General features: G+C 39.9%; 1 long non-coding RNA gene across 4 annotated transcripts; it reads right to left on the reverse strand.

Annotated features, from left to right (window-relative positions):
• Positions 1-7,417: 7,417 nt before the first annotated feature.
• Positions 7,418-26,803, reverse strand: LOC143681100 (uncharacterized). 4 transcript variants are annotated; one of them, XR_013174357.1, is made up of 4 exons: positions 26,368-26,803; positions 24,988-25,056; positions 14,989-15,189; positions 7,418-7,817 (listed from the first exon to the last, which is right to left on the reverse strand). It is a non-coding gene; the product is annotated as an uncharacterized LOC143681100 (long non-coding RNA). The 4 variants fall into 4 exon arrangements; XR_013174358.1 differs by lacking the exon at positions 7,418-7,817 and adding an exon at positions 10,865-11,072; XR_013174355.1 differs by lacking the exon at positions 7,418-7,817 and adding an exon at positions 14,285-14,347.
• Positions 26,804-27,972: the final 1,169 nt, after the last annotated feature.

Genomic DNA, 27,972 nt, shown 5'->3' on the forward strand with positions numbered 1-27,972 from the left:
GGAATGTCATCTATGTGGGAAAACCTTCACACGTGTTTTAACCAGAGACAACATGGGACAACTCACACTAGAGAAAAACCTTATGCATGTCACCCAGGTAGGAGAGCCTTCACCCATTGTTCTGGCTTTTGAAAACATGAGAAAACTCACAGGGGACAGATACAATAAGAAATAGGAAGCAGATGCTTTTGAGAGTTGTTCCTGAAAGCTCTGTATATGCTGACGTGAGTGCCATTTTCCCTGAGGCATATCCTAGCTGGGATCCTAATGACTCTGGGAAGTGGATTCACTTACAGCACTATAAGATACACATTTTGGCTGGTCTTAAGAACAAGGGAACCAAAACAAAAATATCTAAACAAAATAATGAGCCTAATGAGAATCCCTCTGTTTTCTTAGAATCTTTGAAGCTCCATAGGTATTCTGATATAGATCTGGAAATTCCAAAGTATACTAAATAATTAATATGAATTTTATTAGAGTACCTGGACATTCATAATAAATTACAGAATAAAAGGGCAGGCTTGGAATGCCCATGGCCATGTTCATAGACGTTGCTTTCAAGGTACTTAACAATCAAGAACAAGCTCAGCAAAAACAGCAGATAAAGTAACAGACTACCCTTCTGGCAGCTGCTCTACTGGGAACTGAGCATGAGGATGGCATAGCAGAGAAAAGAGAAAGGAGTAACTTAATACAGTTCAGTGTGCTTACTGCAGGAAAGAAGTGCACTGGAAACAAACCATCCCAAACTGACAAATAAGGCAGAATAAAGTAACGAAATGACATTAATGGCCCATGGATATGAACTAGAAAATTCTGATTAGGGTTTCCTGAGGGCAATGACAGAATCTTTCCCCCATCATGCCTATTTCCCACCAAAAAACTTAGGTAAAGGCGAGGGTGGGAAGCCAATTAGAGGACTTTCTCATTGATAAACCAGCAGTTTGCCACTGAAACAAATGAGCAAATTGTGATTATTGAAATACATGCCCAAAATACACCTAAAGTGCTGCCACGCTGTTTAGATTGTAAATTTAGGAAAAAGTATTTGCAGCATCAATTTTTGAATATGCCTGAATGCCCTATACCCTTCCTGGGAAGGTATCTGCTAACTAAATTAAATGCTTCCGCCGTATTTTCAAAATGAGAAATAAACCTGAGTATCTCCAAAGGACTGCATATGCAGGCTGCCTTTTTATAAGCTGAAGAACCTGAAAAAGAACCAGTACCAGTTCATATACTCAGACATGTCACATGTGAGGTGAAGAACTATAACTGCCCATCCAGAAAAGCTTAGCTCAAGGCAGGAACAAATCAACCCAAAGTAATCAATATCCTTTGTCATTGCAAGTGAGGGAAGGTATTTAAGCAATAATAGAAACTTTTTAAAAAAGTGAACAAATAGACAATCTGTTCCTCAATTCTGCATTTAAAATGTTAGAAATGCTCAATCAAGATATCAATTTGATTTGACACTTAATGTGGACAGAATGTTGCAGTTTGTTAATGAGAAAGCAATGTGATAATCTGCCCTTTGGTTCTAACTTTCAAATATTGGAGATGTCCCATCAAGATATCAGCTCAGTTGACATCTAATAACTTGATAAAAATGTTTTGTGTACGTACTTCTAAAAATAAAAAGATCCCAGATCATGCCTACCTTCTCATGAAAAAAAAAAAGCCGAAGCAGAGATCATATACCCAGAAAGCTAAAAATATTTACTGTCTGGCCCCTTACAGAGAGTTTTCTGTACTTTGGATGTCATAACTCATCTACTAACCAACATTACTTAACTCTGAAATTGATAAAGTTACCTCTTAAAAGCCAAAATAGTTTCCTCTGAATACATGGTGAAACATATGCCCACAAGTACACGCATTATTCCACATAACAGAATCATCGCTCTGTCTGATAGAATCAGTATTCACTTATTTTCTGCTAGAAGTCTGCCATTCTGCCACATTAAAGATAGGACAATGTCAGGAAGGCATTCAGTCTTTTCAAACTGCAAATAAAACTCGACTCTACCTGACTTCTGTTTTAAAAAACATTTGGAGACATCTTGGCCTACTTTCATGGTTGTATGTTTTTCTTCAGAACTGAGTAAAAACCTCATGTACTGATTTTCATTTACTTAGAAGTTGTGATGGTTTAGTTGATGTGTCAACTTGGCCAGGTGATGGTGTCCAGTTGTTTGGTCAAGGAAGCACTGGGCTGACTGTTACTGTAAGGATATTTCATGGATTTAAATAATCGGGAGGTTGATTGCATCTATGGCTGATTACATCTACAGTCAACTGAGGAGCCTACCTTTAACAATGAGAGGAGACTCATCCAATCAGTCGAAGGCCTTAAAAGTAGAAGTGATGATTTCAACAGTCAGAAGAGAAAATTTCCATCTCTACTTCAGCCAGCCTGTTTCTCCTGGAGAATGCATTGAATAACTTTCATCAGAGTTCCCAGCTTGCAGTCTGCAAGGAATTTGGATTTGCCCATCCCCACAGTTATATGAGCCAGTTCCTATTAAAAACTTCATATTTACATTGTGTGTGTGTGTATTTGTGTGTGTGTATGTTTGTATATATATATAAAATGTTTGTGTATGTGTGTGTGTGTATGTGTATATATATATTTTTTGTAGGTTTTGTTTCCCCAGGGAATCCTGACTAATACAGAAGTTACCTGGAGATTGCGGAAGGGCCATCATGGTTTTTAATGTCTATTATTTCTCAATTTCAATCTTCATTGTAAGAGGGAAAGTGAAGACAACTATACTCCAGCTCTTTCAACTTAAAATTCCTTGAATATCCAAAATGACTCTTCTTTTGACCCTGAAGAATTTTATGTGTCTATATATGCAGTATTATCTATTCAGCTAAGGGAATTGATGAAAAATAAATGAAAGCAATTATGTTCCACTTCAAAAGTTTCTTTTCAGTTGTTTTTATTTTGCCTAACCTAGTCACTTGCCCTTGGTTACCCCAGTCATGGGAACTTTATTGTCACTGGATACCCTTCACTTTAATCCCCAAAGCCTCATATCCTGTTTTTCACTCTTTCTCTTGATTTCAGCAGATGTTGTTTATTAATGTGTCCAGAGCTTAGGACATTTCAATTATGGACTGAAGAAAAAAGCTGTTTTCACTCCTTGTGCTTCTGCATAGTTACTGTTCCTTTGTTACCTTCAAGAGCATGGCTATCAGAATAAATAAAACATAAATCAAAAGGTGTGGAATGAAAAGGCTATTCAAATTCAGGTTCAATTTCTGTGGATCAGAAAGCAGAAATGCTACAGTTGTCCTGTTGTACTCATCACAGCTTATAAGTCTCACTTTTCTAACTTGATCCAGGCAAAGCTTCCTTGTTTTTAAAAACCTGCCATCTATCAGATTCTCCTTGTTTTGGTGTCAAAATACAGTGTAAATCGAGTTAAACAATGTGTATTGACCGTATAAGAAACGGCATGTGATCTGATCTGGCTGAGTGTAATATCTATGGAGAAAGTTGGTGAAAGATGAGGCTAAAAGAGGCAGCGTGAGTCCTGATTTACTTTTTAAGGCATTTGTACTGGCTCTCAAAACCATAGAAAGTCGGTGAACACAGCTAACTAGTCAAAATAACTGAGTTCTGGTGCTCCATTCTCATCAGCTGCTTGTCTTTGGACATTATTGAGCCAGCTTGTCCTTAGTTTTACCAGAAATTGAAAGAGGAGGATGAAACCAACTTTATATAACTGACAGTACTGCAATAAGGAGCAAATACGATATGTACAAAACATGAACAATGATGGGTTTTATGACGACCATCATATTCATTATAATGGTCACTCCACCAACTTCAGTTCATCAGAACCAGTTTAAAGGTATAGATGCAAAATGTCTAAGTTTAAATCTTGGCTCCACTACTTCCTGTGTGACTCACCTAAACCTCAGCTTCCTCTTCTACAAAATGGAGAGAACAGTCATGCTAATATAACCTACTAAACAATAAATGTTCAGAGTGGGAATTCAATAAAGCACTGAGAACAACGTTTGACACATGGCAGGAAGTAAGGGATAGCTTTATTGTCATCATCATTAATAGCTCACAATGAGAATGTAAGATGGGTATGAAGGAAAGAGTGAAAACTTACCTCACATCACCATGATGTGATGTGTAGGTGCAGAGTCCCTCCAGTGGAGGAATTTCACCAGTTGAAAGATGCCTTTTGTGGCTTTATGAGTAGTGCACATTTTAAGTGCCCAACAAATATGAGTTCCTTCATTCAATAAGCATTCAACAAATATGTGCCGAGAACCTAATATAAACCACACAATGTGGAGCAAGACAATCTAGAGTAGAGTGATAAGTGATAAGTGGGCAGCCTAATTTTGTCTGGGGAGCTGGGCATCAGGGAGGGATTCCTGGAGGCAATGTCTAAGCCAATTTGAAGTAGGAAAAGGAATTGGCAATGTGAAAGGGGTGGGGAAGGAAAACTTTCATCAGTGAGACCAGCATATAGGATGTCTAAAAGGTAAGAGAAGGTAGGGCAATCCATGGACTCAAAGAAAATTAATATGGCTAGAAAGCAAACTAGAACATGGAAATGTGGTGGGCACAAGAAAAGATCTGATGGTGGAGGACAATGAGTTTTGGTTGAGGCATCTGGAAATGTTCCTAAAGGCAACGGGAAGCAATGAAAGAGTTTTAAGCAAGGGAGTGCAAGATGGTCATATTTGCAATTGGGAGGGATCTGAACAAGAAAGTCACCCTGGCTGTAATGTGGTATGTGGAATTATCTAGCTGAGGGCTGATGATGGTCTGGACTAAGGCACAGAGATTTGAGATATCCAGGAAGAGGAACTGATAGGCCTTCTGATCAAATATGTCGAGGGTCACGTGGAGATCGGTAAAGGATAAAGGATTAAGCCACAAATTTTGAAGAGTAGAGAGAGTTTCTTATCTCTAAATGTCAGTGCTTTTCAGTAATAAAAACTATACTGGTCCATTTTATAACTACTACATGATGGGGATAAAAGAAAAAATATCGCTATGTGCTTTATCACCTCTCCCATCTGCCCCACCCTCACCTGCTTTCCAAGAAAGATGGATTCTGCTTTGGAGTTCTTGTCTTAGGTCCTCTTTGCTCCAGGAGGAAAACTGAAGGACACCAGAAACACAAAGTTGACCTACCTAATAAGGCAGTGAACCAGAAAGAGGAGGAAAGAGGCAAGAGAAGCAGCAGGGTAAGGGGTTTGTAAGAGTTTGGGAAACCTTGCAGTGGTTGTACAGAGATATTTGGGGGGTGTCTTAGTTTCTAAGGTGCTCAAAATGGGAATTTATTGACTCACAGTTTTAAGACTAGGAGAAGTACAAAATCAAGGCGTCAGCAAGGCGATGTTTTCTCCCTATTCTTGGGCTGGCATTCAGCAATCCTTAGGGTTCCTTGGCTTGAATGCCTGCTTCATGTCACATAGTCGTGCTCTCTTCTTTCTTCAGGTTCCATTGACTGCTGCCCTCCGGCTTCTGGTTCCTTGGCTCCTCCTTATAAAGCCTCAAGTAACAGGATTGAGACCCAAACTGATTCAGTTGGCCATACCTCACCCAAAAATAACCTCCTCAAAAGCTCCTATTGCAATGGTTCACACCCACAGCAACAGAATTAAGATTAAGACATGGTTTTCTCTTTTCTCCTGGGGTACATAATTCAACATGCCCTAGGAGTGCAGCAAAGTGTGGGAGATAGTGAGCGTGAAGTAAATGGGAGAAAGCATCTAAAAGACGGTTCTTAAATCGTCAATCGTGTAAAACGTCAGTAATATTTAAATTGCTTATCAATTATTTGAAATGTACAGCTGACTGCAACACCATGTTTAAGCGGGACCACAGCCTTCTAAGCTCTATAAGTCTTACCTATGTAGCAATGAGGCTTCCCCCAGAACTTAAGAGACACATTTCCAAAAAAACACTGCTTAGAATTCTTACCAGGGATTAAAAAAAAAAGAAAAGAAATAAAAAATAGCTGTGTTATTCACAACCAAATACATAGGATACAAAGAACTTTAGCAGACACTGGTCTTTCCCTTCCAATTTACGCTCACTTAAGAGGATTTAATAGGAAAGGTCTTAGGAAAGATGAATGAAAAAGAAGTTGCAAGGAAAAAATGCAGTCCTGGAATACCCTGAGCAGCTACATAGGAGGGAAGAGATTTTATGGTATAATCATTATCTGCTCAGAAGAAAGCAGCGTTGAGATTTGTGGCCTGCTGATTCTTAAAAAATATTTCCCATAAATGAATCAACCAAAAAGTGGACACTAAATCAAACTGTTTAGCAGATTAGGGTAGGAGATCTAAGACCACCAAAGTGACAGAGTACTGCTGCTTTGACAAAATGTAAAATGTGATTTATGAAATAGCCACATGCATTTTAACCTTTTATTATCAGAATGCAACCATTTCAAGCAAACAATTGTTCAACCTGTTTGAAGGAAAGGAATGTCTGGGAGCCTGAGCAAGCAAGCAGTACAAGGGGTACATGGCCAGGACACGTGGGTAGGTGAAGGGATGGGGCAAGAAGAGGGCTCGTCTTTGCAGAATTATGTCTTTCTATCTAACATTTAAAGTTACACTGCTTACATAGGAGGATCGGGTCTTGGGGAGTTTTGTCATTTTCATTCTAAAAGCAATGATGAGTTTGTTTCAGAACGAACATACTTCCCAGCCTACTGTACAGGGAATAAAATGTTGATTGTAATTGTGTATGCTATAGACAGCCCTCATGCAGCCCCCCAAATAGCTAAAAGGCTATGGCTTCATTCTAGCCCCAAATTTATGTCATAAGAAGAAACTGTATGTAAGAAAAATATATCATTGGATACTAGACTTTCATTTAGCATTCATACTTATAACTGAGTTATTCTATTTTTAGACATTCACATTTGGTCATAAAGGAAAATCCATTTTGAATATGCATCACTGGAATGGGGTTTCCTCAATTTGTTCCAGGCACTACACACCAATTACCAACTCCACACTGTTTGGCAGCTCCCATCAGAATGCCATACAAGACACTTATACTGTTCCGTAAGTATCAAAACAATACAGTGTGTGGTCTTATGATAAGGAAAATATACCAGCACATGAACACATAAGGAATTCTTCCTCCCCCAAATGCCCCAGAGGAGAATGGGTAGAACAGGATATAATCCCTGTACAGCTGGGACCCTGCAGATCACCTGAACTGTCAAGAAAGAAGAACGCTAGAGTAATGACCGATTACTCAGTCCACACAACACCAAGAGAAGAGAAGACACAAATTATTATTAATCTGTATTGCTAGAAATGAATAACACATTCTCACTCATCCTCCACTGCCCACATGAGAGAATCAGGATGAACAAAGGAGTCACATGGAATTGTAATTTCACTCCACTTTTATTTCTAGACGATTATCTCACCTTCGAGAGGCAAAAATGGCCAATGACTTATCATTGTATAAATAAGCAAATGGAGTAAATTAAGCTGTCCTCCCACAAATTGCAAACTGTTAACATGCATGCAATCCAGAAGTCCAAATTCCTAGTCCGATGCTTATCCCATTAGACTATAAAGATTACTGTGGCCATGCCTCAAAAAGTACTATTTTCTAAACCCTGACATTATTAACATTTTGGATAATTCTTTCTTGAGGGGCAGCAGAGGGTAGCTGTCCTGTGCATTGAAGGATATTTACAGGCATCCGTGGCCTCTACCCACTGGATGTCAGCAGCACCTGCTGGTTATGACAGTCAATCTCCAGGCATTGCCAAATGTCCCCTGGAAGGCAAATCATCCTGTTGAGAAACATAGGATAAAACAATATAAAAGAATCTCTTCCATCACTAATGCAGTATATAAATCCATCTTGGGAACTTAAGTCACACTCTCTTATAAACAACCTAACATTCGCTATTATAAACACTATCATAAACCCTATAATAAAGTCATCTTCTATATCATAGATTAGCAGAGAGTTAAGTCATTTGCTTAGAGGCCATTAAGTGGTACAGAATATCCATCTCACACTAATACAGGTATTAAGTCCAAGAGAAAATATACATTAATAGTCTACTTGTCTATTAGAAGCTGTAAAAATATACATCATCTCAGTATCAGTCACTTGGCCATAGGAGCATTTCACAGACATTTTCAAAATGCTGGTATTCATCCTGTCACACCATGTTATGTGTTGGTCAAGTGGGACCCTAGAGAGTTTTGAGGAACTACTAAATTCTGGGGACCTCTAGATTTATGGAGTTAACCAAGGAAAGTTGGATTACTCTTGAGTCAGAGCATATTTATAATTGCCCACTGAAGCCAATTCTAAGTTCCAAGTCAGTGAGCCTAAACCTCCTGCCATTCATTAGTCCTTTAATAATTATCTTCCTGGAGCCACTGAGTAGCTGGAAAAGATTTTCCATCATAGATAAGTTATGGAGCATGCTGTTCTGTACCTAGACTGTTTTAAGTCTGAATTTTACAATCTTTGCAAAAGTGAGCCATGTCTACTCAGCAAAGGTCTAGAAATATGACAATATCACTGGTCCATCACTTGGACATATTTAAATGAAGATATTAGGTAAAACCTGCTGTGGTGCTCCCCTATTATAGGTCTTTCTCAAAAGACATCCTCAGTATGGACATAGGAATGTAAGAAATGTCACTCTAAATTGGTATCAGGAATCTACCAGAGATTGCACCTACAAAGGACATATACTAATTCCTCAAGCAGTATGACCACATGGGGTTTAGAAGCACACAAATTGAGTATTTAAGAGTTACTCAAAACCATAACATCTTGATTGCAAACAGAATCATTGTTTCAGAACTTGAAGTTCTGTTCTTCCTTGAACACTGATTCCATGGGGTAAAAAATGAGGGGTTTGAAAGTCAGAATAGATAAATACTTTTTGGAGGGGTGGCAGGTTAGCCTGTCTTCATTCATATAATGCTTTTAGCTATAAGAACCCCTATTGAGTGACCACTTAGTGTAAATCCATCCTGATTCCTGGAAAAGAATGATATGCAACAACACAGGATCATACCTGAAGGAACTTTTTCCCAGCAGCCACAGCTCTTCCTGATCATCAGCTAGAAAACTTTCAGCTACTTATCTGAAAGTGACAAGCTGTGACACAGTCAAACTGAGAAAATGGCCGTCAAGGTCTAAATATCATTGCCACCCCTACCACAATCTGCAAATACAGGTGTTAAGCACTGGGATCAGACAAAATGAATTGATAATTCCATAGATCCTCTTCAGCTTGCACATGGTAGAATTTATAATGGATGACCCCAAACTTAAAATAAAGACCTGCTTCAGTATTGGTGAACTTAGAAATTATCGTCTCATAGAAAAGATTAGAATTCAGTTCTGTTATAATGAAGATCGTCAGCTTGAAGGAAAAGAAAAGATAAAAATGCATTTGTAACATAAGAAATGCTGTGTGTCTATGGCATAATTTAATAGTCCAACTAAGCCCCCAAACAACTCATTTTGCTAATAAGCACATGGCAACAAGGTTGGAAATGTAGTGTGAGACATCCTCTAATCTTGTCTGGTTTTGTGTGTTAAAATGATTCTCCTACATAGGGAAGAAAAGTGGGTAGAAAGCGTGGGAATTTGGTTGGTGCTGGACACTTGCTCTAAGCGTATTTTGCAAAGAAAAGACATTTGTGTATGGAAAATCAATAATCTAGTCAGGAGGAAGATTCTTTGTGTTTTGCAATCAAAGGGATAGTTGTGGAGCCCTAACTTGCTTGCCAATATTACAAGGCATCTTCAAAAAGTTACAGCAGCAGAGATTTTAAAGCCCACATGTTGGCTGACCTGCTTGATTCTTGTCCTTGGAAGAGCAGTTAAAGTTAACAGCAGGCAGAAAGTAGAGACTAGGGTAGGCTAGTGCTCTGGTTTGCTAGCTGCCGGAATGCAACAGACCAGAGATGGACAATTGGCTTTCAATAAAAGGGGATTTACTTAGCTAACTTATAGTTCTTCAGAGAAAAGGCAGCTAACTTTCAACTGAGGTTCTTTCTTATGTGGGAAGGCACAGGGTAATCTCTGCTGCCCTTCTCTCCAGGCCTCTGGGTTCCAACAACTTTCCCCAGGTGATTTCTTTCTGCATCTCCGAAGGCCTGGGCTGAGTTGCGAGCACTGAGATGAGGTATGCTGAGTTGCCTGGGCTGTGCTATGTTGCACGCTCTCATTTATGCACCAGCCAATTAAATCAAACATCGTTCATTGCAGCAGGCATGACTCCTAGCCGACTGCAGATGTAATGAGAAACAGATGAGATTCACATACATTGACTCATGTCCACAGCAATAGAACTAAGCATCTTCACCTAGCCAAGGTGACACCTGAACCTAACTGCCACAGCTAGTCACAGAATATTAGATTTGGATTTGGTTTTTTTTTTTTTTTGTACCTTATTAAACTAGAACTGATGGAACCCATGGGATAATGCTGGAAACATCATCCTGGCACTTCTGAATGAAAGTCATCTGACTGAACACTGTCCCATGGCAAACGCATTGAAATAATAAGATCAAGGCACATAAATTTGAAGTATAATATATTGAATTGAATATAAAAATTAAAATTGGCTACATTCAAACTACGAACGTAATCCTGAGAAATGTTTTGGGACTCTTGTCCTTCAGAGAGACTTGAACAAATTACTTGGTCCTCAGAAGGATGAGCCTGAAGAGATTACTTATTAGTTGAGACAGCACAAAGGAGACAACTGTTCTTCAAGATTACCTGCACAAGGCAAATTCTCTCTGGAGCCACTATCAATTATGTATTGTCGTGCAACAAACAACCCCAAAACATAGTGGGTTAATTTTTTTATTTCTCATGACTCTGTGGGTTGACTGGGCTGAGCTGGGCAATTCTTCCCCACCAGGTATATCTGTGACGTCATCCATGGGGTTGTCAGTTGGTTTTGGAATGTCCAAAACAGCCTCTCATGATGCACGGCCTCTCTCCATAGGTCCACTCGTCCTTCAGTAATCTAGCCTGAGCATCTTTATAATGTAGTAATTATCTTAAAAAGGAAAAATTTCACCTTGCAGCAGGATTAAATCCACTGTGCAAGCACTTTCCAGACTTCTGCTTGCATTATTCTTACTGTGATGGGTCATTTTATGCATCAACTTATCTAGATTATGGTACCCGGTTTGGTCAAACGTTGGCCTAGATGTCGCTGTAGAGATATTTTGTAGCTGTGATTAACTTCCACAATCAATTAACTTTAAGTAAAGGAGCTTACCTTGGATGATAGAGCTGGGCCTCTTCGGTCAATTGGAGGCCTTAAGGACAAAGGACTGAAGTTTCCAAAAAGGAGAAGGAATTTGCCTCAAGAATATACCATCTATCCTTTCAGCATTCCTAGCCTCCTGGCCTCCCCTATAGATGTCATACTTAATACTTCCACATCAACTCTTGCTGGAGTTTCCAGACTACTGGCTTCCTCTATGGATTCTGGACTCAGGACAGCAACATAACTCTTAGCAAAATTTCCAGTTCACCAGCCCTACAATCACGTGAGCCAATTCCTTAATATAAATCGTGTGTGCGTGTGAATACACACAGACATACAACCTGGTTGGTCTGCTTCTTTGGAGAACCCTGACTGATAGACGTACTTGGTAAACCCAGAGTCATTATGAGAAGACATTACAGAGAACTGGAGGAAGGTTCATTCAGACTACCATGTAACAGACTACTATAAACTCATGGGACTTGCATCCCATTACCTTGCATTGCATAATGTTAGTTTATATTATATTAATATCACATTATGTTTGTGTTATTGAATTGACCGAAAAATGCAAAATCAGACTGTGATTTCATTAGGTCAAAATAATGAGTTGGAAAAAATTCCCTCCAACTGCATGGTATTTTTTGGTGTTATCAAATACCAAATGAATCTCACTTTTGCCCCACATATGTATCCTCCTCTCTTCATATTACTAAAGATAAGATTTATTTTGAAGTGAGAGGGTAAGATAGTCACATCAGATATCCAAATTATTTGGTTGTGTTCAGATTTTACTATTATGAATTGTTAGAATACATCTATTAGCTACAATTTTTAAACACATTTATGAAGCCCAACTCATCTGAGTCCTTGTGGCTGCTTGGCAGACCCAAGACAGGTTCCATCCAGAGTTAGGTACATATCATACCTCCCAGCTAAGTGCTGCTGCCTGGAAACGTCAGTCAATTCTGGCACCAGAACGTTTGTGTCCAAGTCACATATTTGAGACTAATCATTCCTCACCAGGCTCTTATTCCTTCAATCAATGAAAGGCAACTCTGCCCTTACCTCATCTCTCTCCCTTATCTTCTCAGTCTCTTCATTCCTTACTTGTTAACAAATTAACCATCAATTTACCACTGATATCACCTTCCACTACCCCTCTAGATGCCTCCTTGCTATTGCAAACACAGCTGCAGAGGTCTCTTCACTGAATGCTACCTCCTTGATTAGCAGTTTCCTTTCCACTATTTCCAGGGGAGATCATCATGGGTGGAAGGTTGAGATTTTCCGATTGCCTCATTTCTGCTTCGAAATAGTTACTCTTCCACTGTCATGTAAATGTTCCTCTATCTGTGAGACTGACTGAGACCATTTGGGAAAACCACTTTCAAATCCTGCTATGGCCAACTACCACCTAAATGCTGTGGACACCAGTCTACTTCTCTCGCCAAGCCCTTCCCCGGCCCAGTGATTCAGACCTATAGATACAAAACTGGTACTAAACACGTCTAAGAGCCCACAAGTGTCTGACTCTCAAGTGTTTAAAACTAGACCCACTCTCTTCCTCATAAAGTGTACTTACTCCAGTATCATGTCTATTAGTATCACCCATAATCAGTGAAGTTATAAATTAGTAAGTCATTCTTGATGCTTTCCTCTTCTCTAGTTGCATCCTCTCAGTTTTCCAACTGAAACATTTTTTTAATCCACCTCCTCTCCATCCACCATTGCCTTTCAGCCCTCAGCATCTGTTACCAACACTACCAAAGCCATCTCCTAATAGTCTACCTGCTTCCAATCTTGTTACTTTTAAATCCTTCCTCTATGCAGCCACTCTCATAAGGAATGGTAAACCCTTTTAAAGCAAAGTCACTGCTTTGTTTTAAAAATGCACTGACTTCATGGGGTTGCCATGGGCGGTTCAGTGGCAGAATGCTCGCCTTTCATGAGGGAGACCCAGGTTCGATTCCCAGACCATGCACCCCCCCCAAAAAACAAAATTCAATGACTCCCCATTCATTTGTCTCACAAACACGTTGAGCATTTACTCTATGCCAGGTATTGTTCAGTTGCTAGGGATACAACAGTGAGCAAAAATACACCAAATTCTTGTCTTCAAAGAACGACATTCTGCTGGAGAACACAACAGTAAAAAATTTAAAAATAGATATGCAAATTATGTCAGGTAGTGACGATGCTATGGAGAAAAAAAAACCAAGGTTAAGAAATAGAAATTGAAAGGAAGTACCATTGTAGAGAAGATGTTCAGGGACAGGCTTTTGGAGGTGACATCTGAAGAAAGCAAAACGAGAGCAAAAGCATGTAGATATTTGAGAGAAGGAAATCCTCACAAACTTTGGGATAAAGTCTAAGCTCTTGAACATGGTAGACAAGGCACTCTGTGCTGACCTCTGCAACCTCTCCCATTTAACTATTTTCTCTCACTTTCCACCAGCAACGTTAAGCTGACTTCAGTTCTCAGTAGTCACCACGCTACTTCTTACTCCCACACCTTTCCTCACACATGCCCTGATTCAGATGTTTCTCCCCATTCTTCCTCCATCTCAAACTTCACCAGGTTCATGTAGCTCCCCCTTCCTTATTACCTCACTGAGATGCACACACACACACAGACACACACACACACACAGAGACACACACACACACACGCACACACACCCATTCTTCCCTCCATCTCAAACTTCACCAGGTTCATGTAGCTCCCCCTTCCTTATTACCTCACTGAGATGCACACACACACACAGACACACACACACACACACACACACACACACACACACCTCCAAAGCATCTTGAGGTAACCTTGCCATTGACCTCATCACACTGTTTTATAGGGTCATCGCATCAGAGGTTAATTTGAAATATGCAAATGTGAAAGGAAGTAATCTAAAAACATTAATACATTTTTACTTCATACATAAAATTTTAATTAATGCAAACCTGCAAATAATTTTTAAAAACTCATTGACTATTCTGTAATTTCAAAGCCAGCACACTTCATGGTTCTCCATCAGCATGTGGCAGTGCCACTCGGCCTAGGAAACAGAAAAAGCCACAGCCTTTGGTAAATTTCGTGGGAAAATTATCTGGAATTTTGGAGTTTTGAATTTTGAGAGCTTGTCAAGAATGTACCATTCATAATTTAACTTTAAATATCTATTTTCCCACTAATCTGTGAGCTTCTTGAGGACAGAGGTTGAGTCTTGCGAAGTTGTATATTGACAGCATCTAACATTAGTTAGCCCTCAAAAGTATTTCTCAAAGAAACATGAACACTGCATTACATTCTAGAAAGAGACGGCAAGAGCTGGTGGTAAAAAAACTGAAGCCCCAAATCTCAGTGAGACACTAGCAACCGGGAGGGATGGATTGAACTCACTTGTCAAAAGAAGGAAAGTTCTGTATTCTGTTCTACTTTTGGCCCATCCCCCATTTAACTCCTGAATCTATTGATAGATTGTTGTTTTTGACCTTTTTATTATTGTTTTAAATAGCTGTATTTTTTATTGAGAACGGACAACTGAAGAATAATTGTTATACTGCTATATGAATGTGGAATAGGAAGAAAAATAATAGATGATAGATCAGATAATTAGACAGATATAGATGATGCGGTTAGATGATTGACAGATAAATATAGCTTGACTATGTGTGCTTCTTTCTCTCTGTGACCCACCTTTGCAAAGTGGCTCATGATTGATAGCGTCCCACCAAAGGACTGTAAAAGATCACTGTGTGGAAAATTCATTGTGTGTAGAATCCTTTTCTTTTTTTAATCTTGGTCTTTGGAAGAAGACAAAGAAGTGTTTTGATCTCAGCTCCACCCAATATATGCCTTTAAGCACAGCTTAACCTCTCTTCCCTTCAGTTTCTTTATCTGTAAAGTAAGAATAACAAAACATATTTTGAGAGTTTCCAGGAGGATGATAAATAATATATTTATCTATATATTTTATCACTAAACTATAAAATTATATCGTGACAAAACAAAAGAAGTGTATTCCTGTTCGGAATGCCAAATTTTGTACTGCCAAAAGTTCAGACTTTAGAGGCAGAAAATTTTGGATTCAAATTTTGGCTTTGCTCTTTCTTCATCCTGTCACCTTTAGCAGTTACTTAACCTCACTGCACCTCAGTTCCGTCCTCTATAAAATGGTAATAATAAGGTATCTCATAGGTTTAATTGAGAGGGCTGAATGAAATTATGTTTGCACAGGACTTGACATATAGCAAGGATATACCATAAATTTTAGTTCTCCCTTCTGCCTTTCTTGGTAATAATATTTATTATATTTTTCTACAATAGTCTATATATACAGACAGCCTCCTAACTTTCTAAAAGCTTATAAATGACATTTGCTGGAAGTAAAACTTAAACAGTGATTCCAGGCCAGAATGTCCTCTGAGAAGCAAACTACAGCTATCCACATATTTCTTTATCTGCCTAGGAAGCACAGCTCCCTTTCCTCAGGCCAAACCATGCTTTCCTTAAGTAATAATCTCATTCAAATCATCCCTCTTTCTTCCCTGCTACTTCCTTCCTCCAGTCCATCGATTTCCATTACCTTGAAGGCCATGGAGCCATTCCTACCTAGGTAATCACCAGACCTGGAGTTCGCTCTTCCCTGAAATACTTATTTTATGAAAGCAAACCAAAGGGTTCTCAAGTTCACTCAAACAGCAGGTGTCTGTTTTGGCCAAGAAGGCGCTTTTCATTATAAGGACATTGTTTCAGGCTCCAGAAACATAAACGATGGAAAAGCTGAGTTCAGTCTATGTGGTTCCATTAGGTGTAGGTTACCCACTGGAAACCAAGCAAAAAGCAGGAGACTGACTAATTTGTGAACCCTTCCCACTCCTCTGGTGGCTTTGAGAAAAACAGGATCTTTAGCTCAAGAATATTAAATGTTTAGAGCTATAATCCTATCTCATTGGCTGACTGCTGTGTGACTTTTGAACACCAAATTTCAGACGCAAGCTGCAACCCCCAAATTAAAAAAAAACAAAGAGGGGAATCCCATTGGGGAGATATTTTCATAATGGATGTTCAGTAATGGAGGAAAAACATTGTTGCTTTTATCTATTGTGAAAGTCTGTGGGAACAGAACCAGAGACCCAAGAAGACATAGGAAAAATCGTGAATGGTACATAATAGTTACTTAGACTTCTAAGTCTAGAAGTGACATTAATTTTGAAATGCACTGAGACCTTGTAAAGAAGATGCCCTCTAAATTTCATGCGATAATGCCACATTAATTGTCCAATCTCTGAGTGCCTGATAACCATCTCTTGTCCCTAATTGTTTCATGTCTGCTCAATCAGAGAGCAGAAGGTTCTAAAGAATAACAGGTCATTCCTTCTTTTATCTCTCACCCTACCTACCATGATCCCAGTAGTTCGCTGGTGGAAATAAGTAAATAAAGGATTGAGTGAAGGATAAGGTGATGTTACATTAATATCTTAAAACACAATTTATGTTTGCGATATTATCTATGTTGAAGATTGATAACTTTTACTGTTCAAAATGATATCTTTAAAGGCTGACAGAATTCCCCTATAAAAAAGAAAGAGCTGAATTATTCAGGAAGAGATGAAAGCTATGAGTCAACTTCTGAGAAAGTTATTATTTCTAGTTTACCTTGTTCCATGGAGTGCCTAAAGTAGTTGAAGTCTTTATTATCAGCCTAACAAACTGATGGCCAAAGGACAATGCCAAGTTGCGTTAAGAGCTTTACAGTTCGGAAAGCTCTCCCTTATATTTTATCTCATTTTAGTTTTAGAGCAAATGTATGAGAAAGGTGCAATTGTGTTTATTTTACTGATAGGTTCAGAGAAGTAAATTGCCTTTCATGAGGTCACCAGAACTGGTAGGATTTCGAGCCAAGACTCACATTCCGTTTCCTGACCTCAGGCTCTGTATTTTTCCCCTGCTCTCTGGACAAAGCTAATTATAGACTTTGGAAGAGGTTAAATGGACAGGATATTGAATGGACAGACACCCCTCCCGGGCAGGGGAAGGAAATGTATCTTTTGAACATGTGACAAATAGCAACCTGGGCGAGGAATGACTAAAAGAGCACAATAAGAGCTTAAGAATCTAGAAAAACACTTACCCAAGATCTTTAAGAATCCCCAAATTCAAGGTCAATCTACCTCATTAAAAATCCACATGGCAATCAGCAAGTTCAAGCCCCTCCCTGGCCACATGGCTTGCAGCAGAGACACCAGCATTCCAGCCTCACCAAAGCCACAAGCCAACAGCTTCCAGAGCTCATGATTTCACATTGTTAGGTCACAACGCCTGCCTGCTTTGTGAACTAATTTGGAACGAGGTTACCAGAAGGCATGGACGATTTCATGTAATTGTGCCTATTTATCCTTTTCAAAAATATCAACCAAAACCAAGGTGGTTTGGTACCTTAGAAAGTGACACAAATTGTTGCTAAAAACAGGCCATGGCAGCAAATATCTCCTCTGCTTAAATTTAAGCATCATACTTTCTCATTTGCACAACTGCGTAACATTTGAAACATTTTCCCCTACCTTTCTTCAACATTTGAAACAACATTTTCCCCCACATTTCTTCAATTGCTTTTACTTACTTGGGATGAGGGGGTCTGATATTGGAGGATTTCAAAACTTCTATATAGCCAGGTAATTCACAATAGGTCCGGACCTCTTTCTTACTGCTGTTTTTGTTACTGTTGTAATAGTTGTTGTTTTCCTATAAACTGATACTACACTATCTCCTTAAAAGGTTTTTATAAGAAAACTTACAGTAGGTTACATTACATAGTGAGAAGACACTATACTTGATGTCTGAAGACCTAAGTCTGAAGCCCAACTCTGCAACTCATCATTTTTGGTAATCCTGGATATGCTATTTATCTCACTAAGTCTCAGTCTTATCTGTAAAATGGCGACAATATCTACCTCGTATCACTGGTGTGGGGCTCAACTGAAATAATGTACAAGTAAGCAATTTTTAAAATGCAAGCTATGTTCCTAAACTATGACGTGTGCCACACATGTTGATTGTTATCATTATTTTCTGGCCAAAGAAGACTTGAGATTCACTGTGCTGCCTGACTCTAAGCACAAAAATCTGTAAAATCCCAACTATGCCACTTAAGAGATGCCACACTGGGTTAGGGCATTTATCCATCCAGTCAAGATTTCACGTCTGGGGTAGCACAGCACAGAGGAGTATGTTAGTCCAAATAATATAAATTCCTCTTCGCAGATAGGCAGTGGAGCCTTGCATGCATGCCAGCTTCCCTCTCATCGAGCAGGAAGTCATATCTGCAGCCACAAAGCTAAGCAAAGTCAGCCTGGGTAAGGAATGACTAAAAGAGCATAACAAGAGCTTGAGAATCTAGAAAAACACTTGCCCAAGATCTTCCAGGGCTCGTGATTTCACATCGTTAGGTCACAATGCCCGTCTGCCACTAATCTGGAATGAGTGAGCCGACAGGCGTGGACAGACGCTGGATGCTGGGGGACTAGGAAAGGGGCAAACATCTAGTTCGTTGAATGAGAACTTGGTAAGAAGGTGGGGGGGGGGCAGAGCTAGGGCCCCACATCAGGTCAACAAAGTAGCCCATGTTCAAACCTGAAATTGCACAGTGAAAGAGACCACAAAGATGAGGAAACTGAAGAGCATCATATATGAGTAACCCCCACCAGCTTTGAAGCCTCAGTTCTCTACAAGCCACATCCAGCAAAAAGGAGTCACTCTCCTTGAGGGCAGGACCAGAACATCCAGAAGTAATTGGGATCTATAAATACCAATCACTAGTGATGAACTGAAATAAATGAGGACTACTCTACTGGCCAAAAATATCATTTGGAAAACACTTTATTTCAGAGAAAAAAATGATATTTTTAGCCTGTCCCTCTGTTTTCTAAGATGGTCCCCAAAGTAGTAGCCTTGGTTTTCCTTGGGATGGTGGTGTATGGGTGCAGGAAGGGAGGAACTAAGAGAAGATTGAGAAGATTCATTTCCTTTATGGGGGGGCAGGGGTGGTGAAAGCTCTGGAAGGCAAAAAAAAAAAATGGTTGAGTAAGTGAGCTCTAAAGGCTACAGGTTAGGGCATCTTAGAGTGAAAAGAAGCAGGTGATGATTAAAGAGGCACTGAAGGGGACAAGTTATTTGACTGAAATTTTTATTAAGTTCTACTTATAATAGCATTACCATCTCCTCTCCCTCCCCACATCTTCAGTGAAATACACATCATTCTCTAATGTTACATAGACCTTGATTGGCTTCTGGAGACTTGACCAAGAGATAAATCCAGCTTCAAAGGGAGAAAAAGGGACAATAGTATATAACCCTGGAGGCAGACTCATATTTGTAATACACGCAAAAAGACCTTGCATCCTTCAGTCACAATTACAGGGAACACAGATGAAAACAAAGTTATGAGAAATCTGAGTTGTAAATGATTTGGAAAGAAATTTGAAGTCACTACTTTTCAGGTGATTTCAAAATTGCAAAGCAGGCCAACAACCAAAAAAGGTTCAAGTCTAATTGTTCTGAAGTGAAATAATGGAATAATTCCAATTTAAAGTAAGAGTTGGGGCAACTGATTTTTTATAACACTGCAAAGATGGTCAGGAGACAATCTTTCTGTTCTCTTTCTGTTACTAAACAACAATTTGATCTTAAGCAAATCATTCATCAACTGTGGTTCCAGGTTTGCTCATCAGAAAGACAAAGAGGTTGGGCTCGTAAGCACGCAGGCCCTTTCCAGCTCTCATGTCCTGTGATGTCATGTGTCCTATGCCATCTAATTGTGACTTCACAACATCAGTCTCTCACAGATTTCTAAGTCAAATTCAACCTCTTGGTCTAAACTACCAGACACATGAGGAACACTAGTAAGTCAAATTGTCAGCTTTTGTTGATACATTCGACAGCTTTAGTTCAATGCACAATCATCTTTGCTTTCTTCTCCAATGAGTGCCTTTAATGCTTCTGTGTTGAAGCTCCTTTTCTAATCCTCAAACAATCTCTTCTGAAGATTCCATCATTTTTCCTGTGCCTCTACATCACGGTCCAGTTGCATTTCAAATTGAAAGCTTCTGTTCCATTACGTCTACAGGTATAGAAGGCATGATCTGCTCTTTTATTCCTTTTCCCTTCCCTCTCCTTAGAGCGGAGAGAAGGGTGTCATGGATTTGACATTCCTGTTCTAGCTCCCTTGTCAAGTCCTTACTCCTCTGGTGTTGAAGGATGGAAAGGGGAATGAGCAAGGAAGAAACACCAGCCACTTACTTAATTACAATCTTCTCTCTGTTGGGTTCTGCTACATGAATGCCTTCTAAGTAAACACACCTTCAGTGCTGGCTCTATCTTCAGACACAAGTGAAGGTTTTCTTGAGCATTTCTACGAGACTATCTGCACTGCATGCTTCTCTGAAGTGGGATTTCTGGTTTCTAGACAGCCTCCAATTCCCCACAGTGCCTGGCTCTAGCATCCATTCCACAGTCTTGTTGCTCAGTCCCTCTACCTTGTGGTCCCACCTCTGGAATGGGGAAGTGATTGAGACACTTAGAGTAGAGACAACTACCTCTTTCTAGAGCCATTTGGCCCATGGGAAGACCCTTCATCTTCAACGTTCCAATCCATGTGATTGTGGATGGCTCCCATGCTACCTCCTCCTCTCTGTGTCACGCCATTACTCTTCAGTAATTGTCTTTTATCTGCTTAGATAGATACAGAGGGGACCTCAGTGAGTCTGCTGTCTAAACATGAACTATCAGGGACAATCGTCCTTTCTTTCAATTATCCCCAAGCTCTACCAGCGATTCCTTGGAGCCCTTATTTGTCTGATTTTGAGAAGGTAGGGGAAACCACTGCATTTGCAATTGCTATTTGTGTTTACTAATTTTCATATACTCCTCCTCCATATTTCTCAGATTCCTGGCAGTTAGGTTAGCCATGTGACCAGTTTGGGCCGATGGAGTAAGAGTGGAAGCAGCATGTGTTGCCAGGATGAACCTGAAAACACAAGGTGGCAGAGACACAAGACGGAAGTAGCAGGACCTACAGAGAGGCTCCTGGTCCCAGTTGCTTTTTTTTTTTTAGAACTTAAAATGCTTTAATGCCTCTTTGTTCACATCTTTGAGCCCTATTTGAAGGCAACAGGAACAGCCATCCTACTGCAAATGTCTTTGCCTTTGTGTCCTCTCTTAGCCATCTGAACAGAAGACCAGTTGACTCAGCAAGCCGCTGTGGCCACAGTGAAAATCCTGTAAGATTGTCATAAAAAGTATATGTGCATTTCCTACCATGATAGCTCTCTTCCATCCAACCTCTATGTACCTTCTCTCCATAGGGCCGGGCAATTGCAATGTATCCAATATGAACTACATATCTCACAATCACGTACGTAAATGCAGTTTGTTTGTTATGTTATTAACTGAAACACACAAAGCAAGAAAACATTCGATAATAACGACAACTTAAATTTTTGAGGAGTCCCCACGTATGTAAGGGCTGCTTAAGTGATAAACTTCCTTTACTTTTCATCAGGTCTATCCTTCAGTATCCGGTTGGTCAAAAACAGTGAGATGTTATTTACAATAGTTAGCAAAGGGGTACATGACTTTGAAATTAAGATTCATCAAAGAACTGGGGCCAATTTGATCCCACAGTGCTTTGGGTTCTTGTGTTCCACAGCATTTGCTGTTTCCTATTTGCATTGCTTCTGAAAGTAATATAGTGAGAACCTAAGGCATATGCTCTGAGCAAGGGACATTTGCTGGAGTTCCTGTGTTTTTCTTTAACTGAGGTTTCCTAACACAAAATCATATAAAGTATGAATGCCAACTTATAACAATTTCACCCACAAACTATATTTAAGCACAGCCCAGTATTAGCAAATAAAATAAGACTACAGGAATGGCTTTACTGCTTAGGAGGGGAAACATACGCTTTCAGAACAGTTAACCCACAATAGCACAGCTGACAACTTCAAATAAAGGCCATAAGCCTGGGAGCCTTAACTCAATTTTAAACGGGCTCGGTGTAGTGTTTCATGTCATGGATAGAGTTTCTTACTACTTTTAACGGTGGACTTTAGAAACCTTCTTCCTGCAATTAGTATAATGGAGGATATAAAGGTGGAAATAGAAGACTTCTCTCCCGTTCACCTGGAACGTGAAAAAGTTTAAAATCATAAATAGTCCCCAGGTAAACAGGGGTCATATAGTCCATACTCCCAGACTCTGCAATTATGCTCATGTTTTGAGAATTTCCTGCTTAAAAAAATAATTCTGGTCAGGCCACATCTTAAAAAAACAGACCCAATCCATTGCTCACCCACAAATACATGACCCTTGAAGAAATTCTCAGCTCTCCGAATACACCCAGCATGGCCTGGCAGCTTTCTTACTGCTGTGAGAGGCAACATGCTTTCCATGGACCTTGGGTGTCAGTGCTGCCCCCCAGACAGCCTTCCTTTCGGTCACCCCACTCTGCCTCCAGGTTATCCATGCTTTTGTGATTCCTTCTTGCTCTGTCTAAACCTGGTGTGTGTGTTTTCTGCACAAGGATGGCACCTCAGCTTTCTTTTGACTCCTCATAGTAACTGAGCGCTTAAGGATATTGAATAAATGAATGAATGATGCCTGTCTAGGTTTCTTTCCTTCTGGCCTTTCAGGATAGCTAACGACACCAGTTTGCCAGCTGTCGAAACACAATATACCAGAAACAGGATGGCTTATAAAAAGGGGAATTTAGTAAGTTGCTAGTTTACAGTTCTAAGGACGAGAAAATGTCCCAGTTAAAGCAAGTCTATAGAAATGTCCAATCTAAGGCATCCAGGGAAAGATACCTTGCTTCAAGAAGGCCGATGAAATTCAGGGTTTCTCTCTCAAGTGGAAGGGCACATGGCAGACACGGTCAGCATTTCTCTCTTGGCTGGAAGGACACATGGCGAGCACAGCGTCATCTGCTAGCTTCCTCTCCAGCTCCCCAGGAGGCGTTTTCCTTCTTCATCTCCAAAAGTCTCTGGCTGGTGGACTCTTTGTTTCATGGTTCTGCGGTGTTCTGTTGCAGCTTTCTCGTGGCTCTGTCGTTCTTCTCTGCTCTCTTTTAATCTCTCTTTTATAGGATGCCAGCAAAGTAATCAAGACCCACATAGAATGGGTAGAGACATGTCTCCACCTAATCCAGCTCAGCAACCACTCTTGATTGAGTCACATCTCCAGGGAGATGATCTGATTAAAGTTTCAAACATCTATACTGAATAGGGATTAGAATAAACACCTGCCTTTGCAAAATGGGATTAGGAATAAAACATGGCTTTTCTAAGGTAATACATCCTTTCAAACCAGCACACTAACTAACGTGATAAATAATTTAATCTAAACATGCTAATGGTTTTGTAAATGACAGATTCCATACATTAACAGCCACCCATGAATTTAATTTTGAGAATCCAGTACTCTGAAAAATACCTTTCCGCATGTTGGCCAAGACTTGATAACAGTCCACATTCTATTTCTTAGTTTACAGGTTTGTTCTCTGCTAATAAGTAAACATTCTTAGGAAAAGTAGCATATTAACTCGTTTATAAAAGTATGAATGAAGAATCTTATAGACAGCAGGTGCAGTGAAAACAGAATTTGGAAACGATCTCTGAGAAGTACAATGAAAGGAGGGACAAAAGGAGATCATTTAAAGTTTGAGGGTACAAAAACATTCTGTCCATTTGATTTTTTTAAAGAATTAGTGTTTCTGTTCCAGTAACTCCAGAGAGCTCCAATCTTCATCTAAGACTACATACATTTTTAGCAGTTCCCTAAAAACATACTTGGGGAGAAGAAGGCTTTTTTAGAGCTTATCTTAGATACTAAAAATACCTAGTAAAGGGATGTGAAGGTAGGTCAGTGATACAATTCGCGCCTGCCATGTGGGAGACCCAGGTTCGATTCCCAGCCCATGTACTTCACAAACAAACAAACAAAAAACAACAAAAATTCAACAAATAGTGCCGCAATAAAGGGATAGTCACCTGGGAAAAGAATGAAACGTGACCCCCACCATAGAGCACACAAAGAAAAAAAAAAAGCCTACGATTTAATGCTCTCTCTGTCCTAGGTACTGTACACATATTATTTCATTTAACTCTCACACTTATGTCATGACTGCCCACTTTACAAACGCAGACGTAAAGGCTCTAAGAGATTAAAGCATAAATGAAGGAAAAGGTTTTCAACCGCCATCACACATTGGAACAGCTGCTCCAGATGAGCAGGCTCCCACACGCAACGCTGCCTCTGTGATTGTAGACACGACTCCATACGTCTCTGAACCCACTCAGCGCGCTGCCATATTGCTGCTAGACCTGACCCACTAATGTCACGGAACTAGCCACTGCACTGCCCTAGCTCAGAACTCCTTTTCAGAAATTACTTACCTAGCAAGCAACCTTAATTAATATTAATATTAATGCAAATAAACATTTTTTTAAAACTCGAGAGCTGGGTCTAAGGACCGGCCAAAGAGCTGCACTAAATCAGAGTTTTGGAGTTTAGTACATTCATGCCTAATGATCTGAACAATATGCAGCCTCTGCTCCCTACATTAAGCCCATTCCCAGCAGCCTTAAACCAAATTGGGAAAAATAATGACTCTCTAGTCATGAGAGCTGGAAATAGACTCACCATCTAGGACAAACCAATGATGACCTCATGCAAGGATCTTTTTGTTGGTTTGTTTGCTTGTTCCTGAAGCTGTGATGATGCATTTGAAAAGATAAAATTAATGGGAACATTCAGTTCAATAACTACTTTTCAGCACCTCTTATTGCAAAAGCCCGTGCAAAGTAAGCACTTTACTTACTTTGTGATGGGAGGTGGGGGGGTAGAGGGGGTGGGGAGTTGAGTAGATTTAAAAATGAATCCTCAAGGAGCTTATCAAATTTTGGGTACAAATATTTAGAGGAAAATAGGCCATTCTGATTTCCAGAATGAACTGTAAAGCATTCCACTTTCTTGGTGAAAGAGAAGACTTAGTCATATTGAAATCATGTGTTTTTCTTTTTCTGAAGCCTATTACACTTTTCTTTTCTTTTATAAAATTGACTTTTTAATCCGTTCCTACCTGCTGCTTCCCTAGAGGTGAGTATGAGAAGTTTCTGCCCCATATGTCACTACTGGCTCAGGAAGCTTTTGCTAAACCTCTGCCCAAATATTGCTTCACAGTATCTTTACACTCTTCGTTTGGGTATCATGTAAGTACGTGTAATTTTTAAGTTAATTTAATATCTACATTCAGCATCTGTGCCCTACCAGGACCCCTTTTAGTTTTTACATCTGTCCACCTATTCCAGTCAAAATACAACCTCGCCCATCGTTGAGGTTGATTACTGAGAGATATATTGATGTTTTTCTTTTTTAACCCTCTGGGCAACCTGGTCCTCATTAGCACCTGTTAAATTAGAGCATCAAAAATTTATATTTAAAGTTTGTTCTAAAAAGCAAAAGAACAAATACAAGTAAAATCTGTCGGCATATCAACTAATATTTTGCTGGGTTTATAACCCATAATGAAGAAAAGGTGAATTTTTATAAACAAGCCATTAACCAAAAGCAAACAGATACTGCCTCCTAATCAGCTTGCCTCATTTTAACTGTGGAATAAAAGCCCAATCAATACCTGTTTATCAATCTACCAAAGACAACTGAAGACCTCTATCTGATCATCCAAACTCTACAAGAGAAAAAAAAAAAATCAACTTCTGCCTCCATTAACCTCAACATTTCGCTCTAAAAATCTTGTTTGGGGTTAACACGTTTGCTTTCTTGCCTTAACCTCTCAATTCTTATTTCATGAATCTACATGACCTGAGCACTTAAAGATCATTTAGCCCGATCCCTTCATTTTACAAGTGGGGCCCCTAGGGACCATGCTGGGCTGAGAACCAAGGGCCCTAACTTCAGCTCCTCGCACCGCACCCCACTTACAGGACAAAGCAGGGCAGTGGGGAGACCAGGTTTAATTCACCTTAGCACTACCCAAGGGGGTGTTTAAGAAATACTGACCTGCTGAGCATGATAACAGCAGCGTGCAGGGGTCTCCCTAGAGGAAGGCTTTAGTGCCGGCAAATGTGGCCACATCACAAAGAGCCAAGCTAACGATGGTGTGGAGGTGGAGACGTGGCTGGACAAGGCAAGACGCTATTGTCGGGACAGCGGTAGAATGACTGGCCTTGGGAATGGGAATATGTGATGTGAAAGTTCCTCTCCTGAGTCCTCTTTTTTTTTCTTTTTTTTTTTTTTAATTTTTCAGTTGCATCTATTTGGTTCTCTGGCGCCTTTTGCTTTCTGGCTGAGGATTCTTTTTTCTTTTTTTATTTCTTCATCTCCAACATTTGGAAAAGAAAGAAGAGGGGGATGGAGGGTGGCAGGGTAATGCCAGCAGCCTCTTTGTCTTCCTGCTGTGCGGGCCCCTTGGCTGCGTGGCAGCCAGTCTTAGGGCGCCCCCTGCCGGCCTAAGTCTTAAAAAGACGTGACAGCATCGCTCTGTGCGTTTAGTTCTGCTAATAATAGGTTGCGGCAACATCTCTGCATGCACTGGGCCTCCGTATGCTCAGCTTGAAAAGCTTGGAAAATATCAAAATGAAGGTGATAAAAATGGCTTCCTGTAGGACTAGCTCCTATTCGAGTGGAAGATCACTCACCAGTCGGTTTAAATAAACCCTTTCTCTTAAATAGCCATTTTGTCATGAAAATAGCACTGTTTATTCCACTGGTAATATCTTATGTCGCAATCTGAACAGCATTTCTCCTCTACTGGGAGTGAGACAGAAAGCTCTGCCAATCAAACAGGAAAGAGAAGACTGCATGAGACAGCAGGCTTCTGTTCTCAGGGATAAAACCCCATATTCATTCGCAAAGGACCACTGCAACTTTAAAAACAATGTTGAAAGGAAAAGAAGTCAAAGTTGCAAAATAAGGTTCTAGGGGTGCTTTCTTGTTTGTCTCTTTTCTCTCTCACTTTCTTCCCTTAAGAGAAAGAATAAAAGCTGCTATAATTTTTGGTTTGGTTAAAAGCTAATGTATATTTACAGAAGCATTCAAGCCTCGGATAGCTTTGAATTTAGTAGCTCTTAGACATACAATAGAGCCATTGTGCTTCAAAGAATTCGGCCAGCCTTCATGACCCACCACTCAGTCTGTCGTCCATTAATCTAAACACTGGCTCTCTCAGAAAGATCCAGAAGACCAACAATCTTTTACGTTTCTTTCTTTCTTTTTTTTTTTTTAATACACACGGGCATGCTCCAGGAATCGAACCCGGGTCCTCTGGCATCACAGGCAAGCATTCCTGCCTGCTGAGCCACCATGGCCCACCCTCTTTTACATTTCTTAACACTCCCACCATCGGTTACTGTACCTAGGAGGAAAGTATTACTGAGAGATATTCCAGTGTGTCATCCAGAGAATTTTTAAGCAAGTTCTCCTCCACTTGACATAAGCGCAAAAGAAAAGGCTTTCTTTTCCCCTATTATCCATTTTGATAACAGGTAGACAGACATCTATCAAGCTCTGAATGGATTTAAAGGACTGGTTTGCTTTTTCTAATGTAAAAGCTAATACAATAAATATGAAGCCGCATACAATGGGGAAAGTTTTCTAAGTGCAATG

This window comes from Tamandua tetradactyla, chromosome 4 (assembly GCF_023851605.1).
Source record: "Tamandua tetradactyla isolate mTamTet1 chromosome 4, mTamTet1.pri, whole genome shotgun sequence".
Taxonomy (NCBI): Eukaryota; Metazoa; Chordata; class Mammalia; order Pilosa; family Myrmecophagidae; genus Tamandua; species Tamandua tetradactyla.